Source organism: Vulpes vulpes, chromosome 10 (assembly GCF_048418805.1).
Source record: "Vulpes vulpes isolate BD-2025 chromosome 10, VulVul3, whole genome shotgun sequence".
Taxonomy (NCBI): Eukaryota; Metazoa; Chordata; class Mammalia; order Carnivora; family Canidae; genus Vulpes; species Vulpes vulpes.
The window spans coordinates 97,239,480-97,249,335 of record NC_132789.1 but is presented as its reverse complement, the minus strand read 5'-3'; positions in this window follow the sequence as shown (position 1 = coordinate 97,249,335).

Here is a 9,856-nt window from a genome sequence, read left to right as displayed (position 1 = left end):
AAAAAGTTGTAATGGAAAATTTAAACAAAGAGAAAACAATACATTTTATTTATTTTTTAACAGACTTTAAGTCAGAGGTCAAAACCAGCAGCTTGAAGATAGGTTTTTCGGTTTCTGTGGGGTTTTTTGTCCAACCAAATAAAATGTTCACAATTTTTTCAATTTTCTTTCTTTTTTTTTTAATTTTTTCAATTTTCAATGTCTTTAGTGGGTTTATGTCCTTCAGTTTGTCATATACCACTCCAACCCTCTTAGTTTACTTCCAGCGCTCGTATACTATTTACGATACTTCCTAACCCAGGTACCTCCTAATTCAAGGCACTTGAGTTTGCCAATCCCTACTTTGTGTGAATAAGCCAAGATTAAGAATTTCTATTTTGCAGAAAACTTACAAAATGACCTCTAAAATGAGTGATGGGCTTTTTCCAAGACAACTAAATTTTTAATATGTTGGCTTAAATTTTTTTGGCAGGCTTTTTGTCAGGAGTAGCCTCTTCTAAATGGAGAAAACAGAACATGGTATCATTTCTTTGATTTACTTGACTGAATTATTTGACTGAATTCACAGACACATTGGGTGATTTTACATAATCAAATTATGTATACTTTATATTTGTATGGTGATTTTCAATTGTATATTTTAAAACATATTTTAAAGGATTTCAATGCTTAAAGAAATATTAATAATTTATATATAACTTTCCAGACTTCCCTTAAAAAAATCTCAGAACACTTAAAAATGTTTCACAGATGATTTATAAAATATTATTTTCTCTATAGTATGAAAAATCTGCAGTCTCATTGAATGACAAGGGAAAATTCACTATCTACCGCATTAAATCTCCAAGACTACATTCTTTTCTTAACAAAAATTGACCTATACTAGTGTTAATAACTTTCCATTTAATACTTTGGGAAATAGTTGTGCAATACTTTAAATGAATGGAAAAATTGGGGAACTTGAAATGTTAAGTAGTTTCTAAATCTCCCATGCTTTTTTCATGTGAACACTGTCTCATAGATCATTTTTATGCTATGTTGTTTATGAATTATTTGGATTTACTAGAGCTCTCCTCAGCCAAAATAATGGTGAGTTACCTTTGTTTATATTAACTGCTTTCTTGTTACCCCCTAGCAATGTGCTATTATGATGCTGTGAATACTTTTTTTCTCTAATTCTCATATTTACCGTCAGCTCTAATCAAATGTTTTTACATTCTCTTCCTTTATTTGTCTAAAAAAGATAAACAAACATTAATTTACAAAGAGCATGGGGAGTAACGAATCCGAGATGACCTTCAGGACTTTTCCAAATCCAACATTCCTTCAACAAATCTTAAGATCTAGTTAACATCATACCATGATGGTCTACTCTAATATGTATCCTTAAAAATTAAAATGATACAATTAGTTCAAGTGGCAAATAACATTTAAAATATTTTCCTGAGATATAATGTAAGAGACATATGAAAAGTAGCAAGACAACACTGAGTTAGTTGTTTACAGCCTGATTGTATTTTGAAATGATTTCGGAAGCTTTTAAAATTAATGATACCTGTACCCATCACCCAGAATTTCTGATTTGTTTGAAATGCAGCAGGGACATGAGAGTTTTCAAAAAACAAAAAACAAAAAACAAAAACAAAAAACCTCCCCAGATGATTCTATACTACAACCAATATTGAGAACCACCAGTCCTAAGTCCATCTAAGTCCAATTTAAGAACAGTTTATCTGTTCTTAACTTTGACTAAATATTAGAATCAACAAGTGCATTTAAAAGTATATTGCTTCCCAGACTCTAGTCCCACAAATTCAAATTACTTATCTTGAGGTGGAACCCAAGCATGATTTTGTTGTCGTTGCTGTTCCCCACGTCGTGATTTTGATGTCAAGTCAAAGTACTATTGCTCAAGTATCAAGTTGGTTGCCACTGCAACCATGAAAAAGGATGTATCATCGTGTTTTTGTTTTTCTGATGACTCACGGTGATCATGAGCTGCTGGAAGAGCTCAATGACACAAATTTAGCTTTATAACGAATCTAAGTAGCTTTGTATTAAAAGTCACTCATAGTAACAGTTACAGTACTTTTAGGGTCTACTGGGAACATGGCAGTACTAGATACTCTCCCATTGAGTTTAGATTCGTTCTTCCTGCAACTTCTAGTTAAATAAGTCATTGTACCTCCAACTATGACTCAGAGCCAGAATCCTCAGTTGCTCTGAGCAAGTCTTTGTTGGCAAAGCGTTGCCATGTTGGTTAGACTGAGAGAGACTCTGGATCATCTCTATTAATGCTCGGCGACAAAGCAGCGAGGAAGTCTTCAATACACGCTGAATGTATTAAAAGCAAAGCACAGCCTCATAAATAGCTTCCTGTAACACACGGAAATAAGAATGACCTCTTTTGGATTTACAACATGAAGATACGTATAAAGAAATCTCATTATTTTCAATAAAAGTTTGAACATGGAAGGCCACGGAATTAATATAAAAAATGCAATCTATTGGGAGTGGAAGGACACAGCACTGCGCGGTAGAAGAAGAGGTACACGGTGACTCGTGAGTCTCGCCGTGGGTCTCTAATCTCATGGTGGGTCTCTAGTCTCGCCGTGGCTGCTGAGTCTGGCGGTGGGTCCTTAGCCTCCCCGTGGGTCTGTAATCTCCCCGTGGGTCTGTAATCTCGCCGTGGGTCTCCAGCCTTGGTGGGTCCCTAGCCCCCCGTTGGGTCTCTAATCTCACCGTGGGTCTCTAGTCTCGCGGGGGCTGCTGAGTCTCACGGTGGCTGCTGAGCCTCGCTGTGGTCCCGAGCCTCCCCGTGGGTCCCTAATCTCACTGTGGGTCTCTAGTCTGGCCGTAGGTCCTGAGTCTTGCAGTGGCTGCTGAGTCTCGCGGTGGGTCCTTAGTCTTCTCGTGGGTCTGTAATCTCGCTGTGGGTCCCCAGCCTCGCCATGGGTCCCTAGCCCCCAGTGGGTCTCTAATCTCGCCCTGGGTCTCTAATCTCACCGTGGGTGTCTAGTCTCAAAGTGGCTGCTGAGTCTCGCGGGGGGTCCCTAGCCCCGGGTGGGTCTCTAGTCTCGCGGTGGGTCTCTAGTCTCTGAGTCTCGCGGTGGGTCCCTAGTCCGCGGTGGGTCCCTAGCCCCCGGTGGGTCTCTAGCCCCCGGTGGGTCTCTAGTCTTGTGGTGCCTGCTGAGTCTCGCGGTGGGTCCCTAGTCCGCGGTGGGTCCCTAGCCCCGGTGGGTCTCTAGTCTCGCGGTGGGTCTCTAGTCTTGTGGTGCCTGCTGAGTCTCGCGGTGGGTCCCTAGCCCCCGGTGGGTCCCTAGCCCCGGTGGGTCTCTAGTCTCGCGGTGGGTCTCTAGTCTCGCGGTGCCTGCTGAGTCTCGGGGTGGGTCCCTAGCCCCCGGTCGGTCCCTAGCCCCGGTGGGTCTCTAGTCTTGCGGTGCCTGCTGAGTCTCGGGGTGGGTCCCTAGCCCCGGTGGGTCCCTAGCCCCGGTGGGTCTCTAGTCTTGCGGTGGCTGGTGAGTCTCGCGGGGGCTGCTGAGTCTCCCGACAAGGCGGCGGAGGCGCTGGCGGTTGCCCGCTGTCGCTCCCGGGGCGTCCCAGCAGCGAGGGCGCTGCCATGGCAGGCGCCGCGAGGCCGAGGGCGACCCCGTGCAGGGGCTGCGGGGCCTGGCCAGCCGCCGGCGCTCCCACGGCCTCGGGCCTTGCACGCAGCTCTGGCCGCCCCACGTGGCGCTGCGGCGCGGGTGTCCGTCCTGCTGTCCCCGGGGGAGGCGCCTCCTGGGCCCTCGGAGGCCGTGGGTGGCCGTGGCGGCCCTGGATGTGACCCGCGCGGCGGCGAGGACCCTGCGGGCCGGGGCCACACCGCTGCGGAGCATGCGGGCCGCCCGGGAGGCCGGGCCGGAGCCGGCGGAGGCGCTGAGCCGAGAGGAAGATGTGATGCCGCCGACGCGGGAGCTCCGGGAGGCCGAGCGGCCCAGCGACTGACGTGTGTCCCGGGGACGCCGGGCTCCGCCCCCCAGCGCCCGGCCGAGCTCGCCCCGCGGGCTCCACCGTGGCCGCCTCTCCGGCCGGAGCGCCGGTCAGCCCGGGGGAGCCGTGGGTCAGGCCGCATCAGATGCGGGGGGGGGGGGGGTCCCCGTGCGTGTCTGCTGGTGGAGGTGCAGCCGTGTTGCCGCCGTCCCCAGGCACGCGGATGGGCACCTCCCCGAGTGATGCCGTGGCAGCGGAGCGGGCTGTGCACCTGTGTACCTCTGCGCTTGTGTACCTGTGCGCCTGTGCCTGTGTACCTGTGCCTGTGCACCTGTGCCTGTGCGCCCGTGCACCTGTGCCCGTGCGCCTGTGCCTGTGCGCCTGTGTGCCTGTGTACCTCTGCCTGTGCGCCTGTGTACCTCTGCCTCTGTGCCTGTGTGCCTGTGTGCCTGTGCGCCTGTGCGCCTGTGTGCCTGTCCTATGTGCCTGTGCGCCTGTATGCCTGTGCCTGTGCACCTGTGCGCCTGTCCTGTGTGCCTGTGCGCCTGTATGCCTGTGCGCCTTTGTGCCTGTGCCTGTGTGCCTGTCCTGTGTGCCTGTGCGCTGTATGCTGTGTGCCTGTCCTGTGTGCCTGTGTGCTGTATGCCTGTGCCTGTGCACCTGTGTGCCTGTGCGCTGGTGCACCTGTGTGCCTGTGTGCCTGACCTGTGTGCATGTGTGCCTGGTTGCTTGTGCCTGTGCGCCTGTGTGCCTGTGTGCCTGTCCTGTGTGCCTGGATGCCTGTGCCTGTGTGCCTGTGTGCCTGTGCCTGTGCGCCTGTGTGCCTGTGCATGTGTAGCTGTGTGCTTGTGTGCATGTGTACCTGTGCACCTGTGTGCCTGTGTGCCTGGATGCCTGTGTACCTGTGCCTGTGTGCCTGTGTACCTGTGCGCCTGGATGCCTGTGCCTGTGCGCCTGTGTACCTGTGCGCCTGGATGCCTGCGCCTGTGCGCCTTTGTGCCTGTGCGCCTGTGTGCCTGGATGCCTGTGCCTGTGCACCTGGGTGCCTGTGCCTGTGCGCCTGTGTGCCTGTGCGCCTATATACCTGTGCCTGTGTGCCTGTGCGCCTTTGTGCCTGGATGCCTGTGCCTGTGCGCCTGTGCCTGTTCGCCTGTGTACGTGTGCCTGTGTGCCTGTGCGCCTGTGCGCCTGTGTGCCTGGATGCCTGTGTGCCTGTTTACCTGTGCGCCTGGATGCCTGTGCCTGTGTGCATGTGCGCCTGTGCGCCTGTGCGCCTCTGTACCTGTGCCTGTGTGCCTGTGCGCCTGTGTACCTGTGCCTGTGCGCCTATGTGCCTGTGCGCCTGTGCGCCTGTATGCCTGTGCTTGTGCGCCTGTCCTGTGTGCCTGTGTACCTGTGCCTGTGCGCCTGTGTGCCTGTGTACCTGTGTGCCTGGATGCATGTGCCTGTGTGCCTGTGTGCCTCTCCTGTATGCCTGTGAGCCTGTGTGCCTGTGTGCCTGTGTACATGTGGCCTGGATGCCTGTGCCTGTGTGCCTGTGCGCCTGGATGCTTGTGTGCCTGTCCTGTGTGCCTGTGCGGCTGTGTGCCTGTGCCTGTGCGGCTGTGTGCCTGTCCTGTGTGCCTGTGCACCTGTGTGCCTGTCCTGTGTGCCTGTGCGCCTCTGTACCTGTGCTTGTGTGCCTGTGCGCCTGTGTGCCAGGATGCCTGTGCCTGTGTGCCTGTGTGCCTGTGACTGTGCGCCTGTGCCTGTGCGCCTGTGTGCCTGTGCGCCTGTGTACCTGTGCCTGTGTGTGTGCCTGTGCGTCAGTGTACCTGTGCGCCTGGATGCCTGTGCCTGTGTGCCTGTGTGCCTGTGTGCCTGTCCTGTGTGCCTGTGCGCCTGTATGCATGTGCCTGGCCTGTGTGCCTGTGTGCCTGTGTGCCTGTGCGCTTGTGCCTGTGCACCTTTGTGCCTGTGCCTGTGCGCCTGTGTGCCTGGATGCCTGTGCCTTTGCGCCTGTGCGCCTTTGTGCCTGTGCCTGTGTGCCTGTGCGCCTGTGTACCTGTGCCTGTGTGCCTGTGCGCCTGGATGCCTGTGCCTTTGCGCCTGTGCCTGTGCGCCTGTGTGCCTGTGCGCCTATGTACCTGTGCCTGTGCGCCTGTGTGCCTGTGCGCCTGTGTGCCTGTCCTGCGTGCCTGTGTGCCTGGATGCCTGTGCCTGTGCACCTGTGCGCTTGTGTACCTGTGCGCTTGGATGCCTGTGCACCTGTGTGCCTGTGCCTCTGCGCCTGTGCGCCTGTGCTTGTGCGCCTTTGTGCCTTTGTGCCTGTGTGCCTGTGCGCCTTTGTGCCTGTGTGCCTGTGCCTGTGTGCCTGTGTACCTGTGCCTGTGCGCCTGTGTAGCTGTGCCTGTGCACCTGTGTGCCTGTGCACCTGTGTGCCTGGATGCCTGTGCCTGCATGCCTGTGTGCCTGTGCCTGTGCACCCGTGCGCCTTTGTACCTGTGCCCCTGTGTACCTGTGCCTGTGCGCCTGTGCGCCTGTGTACCTGTGCCTGTGCGCCTGTGTGCCTGTGTACTGGTGCCTCTGTGCCTGTGTGCCTGTGCGCCTGTGTGCCCACACCGGCAGAACGTTCTTCCTTCGGTTCAGCCCGCCAGAAGCCGCCGTCCTCTCTACACCCCTCCCCCCGCCCAAAAGGAAAACGTTGGGATCAGATGGGCCCAGGTTACCTGCCAGAGCGACACAGGCACCGTCCGGTTACTGGGGCTGCGTTACTGCGCGTGAAGCCTTGGGGGCCACGGGCGATCTTTGTCTACAAGGTCTTTCTGTCCGTGTCATTGACCCGTTTACCGTCAGGCCCCTGGAGCCACCAACCTCCCCTCCAAGGCGAAAGCTACAGGTGGCTGGGGTGTCACGGTGGACGGCCACCTCGGGGAGGGCGCATCGAGAAGCGGTCCTTGTTCATCAGCCGGCAGGGTCGCAAGGGCCTCGGCGTGGGAAACCTGGTGAATTGCTGAATAAATCTGGAATCTCATAGCAGCTGTGAAAAATACTTTAATGAGCTAAAATAGCTGACTTCTTAGAGTTAATCTGTTGTCTGGCTTTGATCTTAAAACACGGGCACCTTTATATTACATTCAGGCTTGTTACTAAACCGTTGTTGATGTATCTATACCATTGTGCTTTTTTTTAAAGAGATCTTAAATACCTTTCTTCATTTCTTTTTTTTATTTTTTTTTAATTTTTTATTTATTTATGATAGTCACAGAGAGAGAGAGAGGCAGAGACACAGGCAGAGGGAGAAGCAGGCTCCATGCACCGGGAGCCCGACGTGGGATTCGATCCCGGGTCTCCAGGATCGCGCCCTGGGCCAAAGGCAGGCGCCAAACCGCTGCACCACCCAGGGATCCCCCTTTCTTCATTTCTAATTCAAGAATTCAAGTTAACCACCTTTCTGTTAAACGTTCACTGTATATGCAGATGTCCTTCTCGTTTTTTAACGAAAGTACGTTATAACATTTTAAGTATCAAAATAACAAAACAGTCACCTAATACCACGTTTTTGTAAGACCACAGATAACTGGATTGGGAATCAACATAGAGATAAGTTTCTTAAATGTGTGGAATTTTTCTTGTAAGTAAATATATATATAAATAATATAAATATATTCATAATATATAAATTTTTCTTGTAAGTAAATAAGTATATTCATAATATATAAATATATAATATATAAATGTATAATATATAAATAATATGATATATAAATATATAAAATAATATATAAATATATATCTGAATTTAATTGTATACTTTAATAGCCCAGGTTTTGCAGCAGTTTGAGCTTTCACGCAATGCTAGCCTAGCTGCAACTTCCTGGCTAATGTGTAATTATAATTGCCTCGACATTCCCTCTTATGTCTGCTTCATCTCTCTACAGTTTAGAAGCTGCAGAGCAGCTCCTCTGATGTACTGTACTTCTTGCGATAACTGTTCCATAAAGAGATGAAAGTTCTAGTCTGCGTGTTACTACTGTTTTGTGAGGTTTCAAAATGTTTCATTTTCTCGGTGACCAAACCTGATTGCTGATTTGATTAATAAAGCATTTTAAAGCCAATAGCTTTATTTAGTTTGTTCCATGCATGTGTGATTTTGTTTCTACTTGTTATTCTATCTAGACCAGAAGCAGAAAGAGGCATGTACCCCGGCAGAAATCCTGGGAAAAGAGGCTGGAGGTAAATTACTAGAGAAAAATGTGTGGGCTGAGAAGCCATCTCTTAAACAGACTCCTCCGCACTTTTAGCTGTGAGAACATAAATTATTTCGCTGGAATACAAGAAAAATGTACCACTCAAATAAATTAAAGATGGACTTGATGTACAAAACTAAACCTAAAGTTACTCTGGTATATCAGGGGCTCCTGGGTGGTTTGTCCAGTCAGTTAAGCATCCTACTCTTGATTTTGGATCAAGTCAAGATCTCAGGATTGTGAGATCCAGCCCCACCTCAGGGCTTTACACTCAGCAGGAAGTCTGCTTGAGACTCTCTCATCTCCCCCTGCCCTCTCCAATTCCCCTCGCCCCCAACTTGTACTCTCTCTCTCTCTCAAATCAATAAATCTTTAAAATTACTCTGGTAAATCAGGAATTAGTTGTGTATTTTTATGGCTTTCATTGAATGCCCTCATTAAGCTCTTTGGAGGCATAACCAATTTGTCTCAGGACTTGTTCTAAAAAGTATGGTAGAGACCAAAAAATATTAATCTGGGAATCAGAGAAATCAAGGCATGCTCCTTCTACTAGTGCCTTTTTTCTTTGAACTTGTTCTGGTTTCTTTTGAAAATTGATCATGATCATTACTGTTTATGTCATAAGATATAAAAATTATTTATAAAAATAAAATTACTATAGGATCACTGTAGAAATTTAGAAACTAAAGTAAAAAAATTACCTCACTTATCTCACACTCAAAAACACACATTTAGTTGTACTTCTAGCACGTGATCTGAAGGGAGGATCTTCCATATAGTCATTCCCATCTATTAACATCAATCAAATATTACATATATCTACGAGCGGGGTACTTCTGAATAATGGTCTCCATCCTTAAATCTTTCAAAGCTTAGAGTAATATTGATTCAGACACCCAGTAAAACAAAGTAATTACTTGTCATAATTTGCACATACTGGGAAAGAGCTTTACCTTTTATGGCTTAAACATGACTGTGGGGTGCAAAATTATCTGTTTCCAACCATACGTGCATAAATGCACCTTTAGTAATGACAACAGATTGGGGGTTTTGTGGGGGTAGATCGGGGTTTTTGTGGGAGTTTTTTGGTTTGGTTTTTATAATGACTAATGGGATCTCAGAGATCACCAGAAATATGTTTTTATTCATTCATATAGGCTTCCCTACCTTCATATAGGGAAGCCTGTATGAACTTATCCCATAGAGGTTCTGTTCCACAAGGCATCAATCAGTGGCTAGAGAGAAGATATAGGAGATAAAAATTCTTATCTCATGTCTACAGTTTTTCAGATAAGATGGAATCAAACCCAGTTTTGTTATATTGAATGTTTTCTAGCCTTGAATCTGTCCTAAGATCTTTAAAGTCTCCATTGAAATCTTAGTAGACAACCATCCTAAATGATGCTAACCCCTGACTGCTAAAGCTTGTGAAGATGGCAGTTTAGATTTTGACAAGCACTACGATCGTTTTACCTCTGGTCCTCTGTTGCTGATTTGCCTAGAAAAAGGTCTTTTAGATGATCACGAGAGCCCAGTGACATTCCAGGGACAGCTGGGACTGCCAGCAGCTCCCTTGCTCATGGTAGTGCTAGCAAAGGCTAGCAGGCAGTCACCTGAGAGAGACACTGTTCGTTCAGATGCCTTTCAGGTTATTC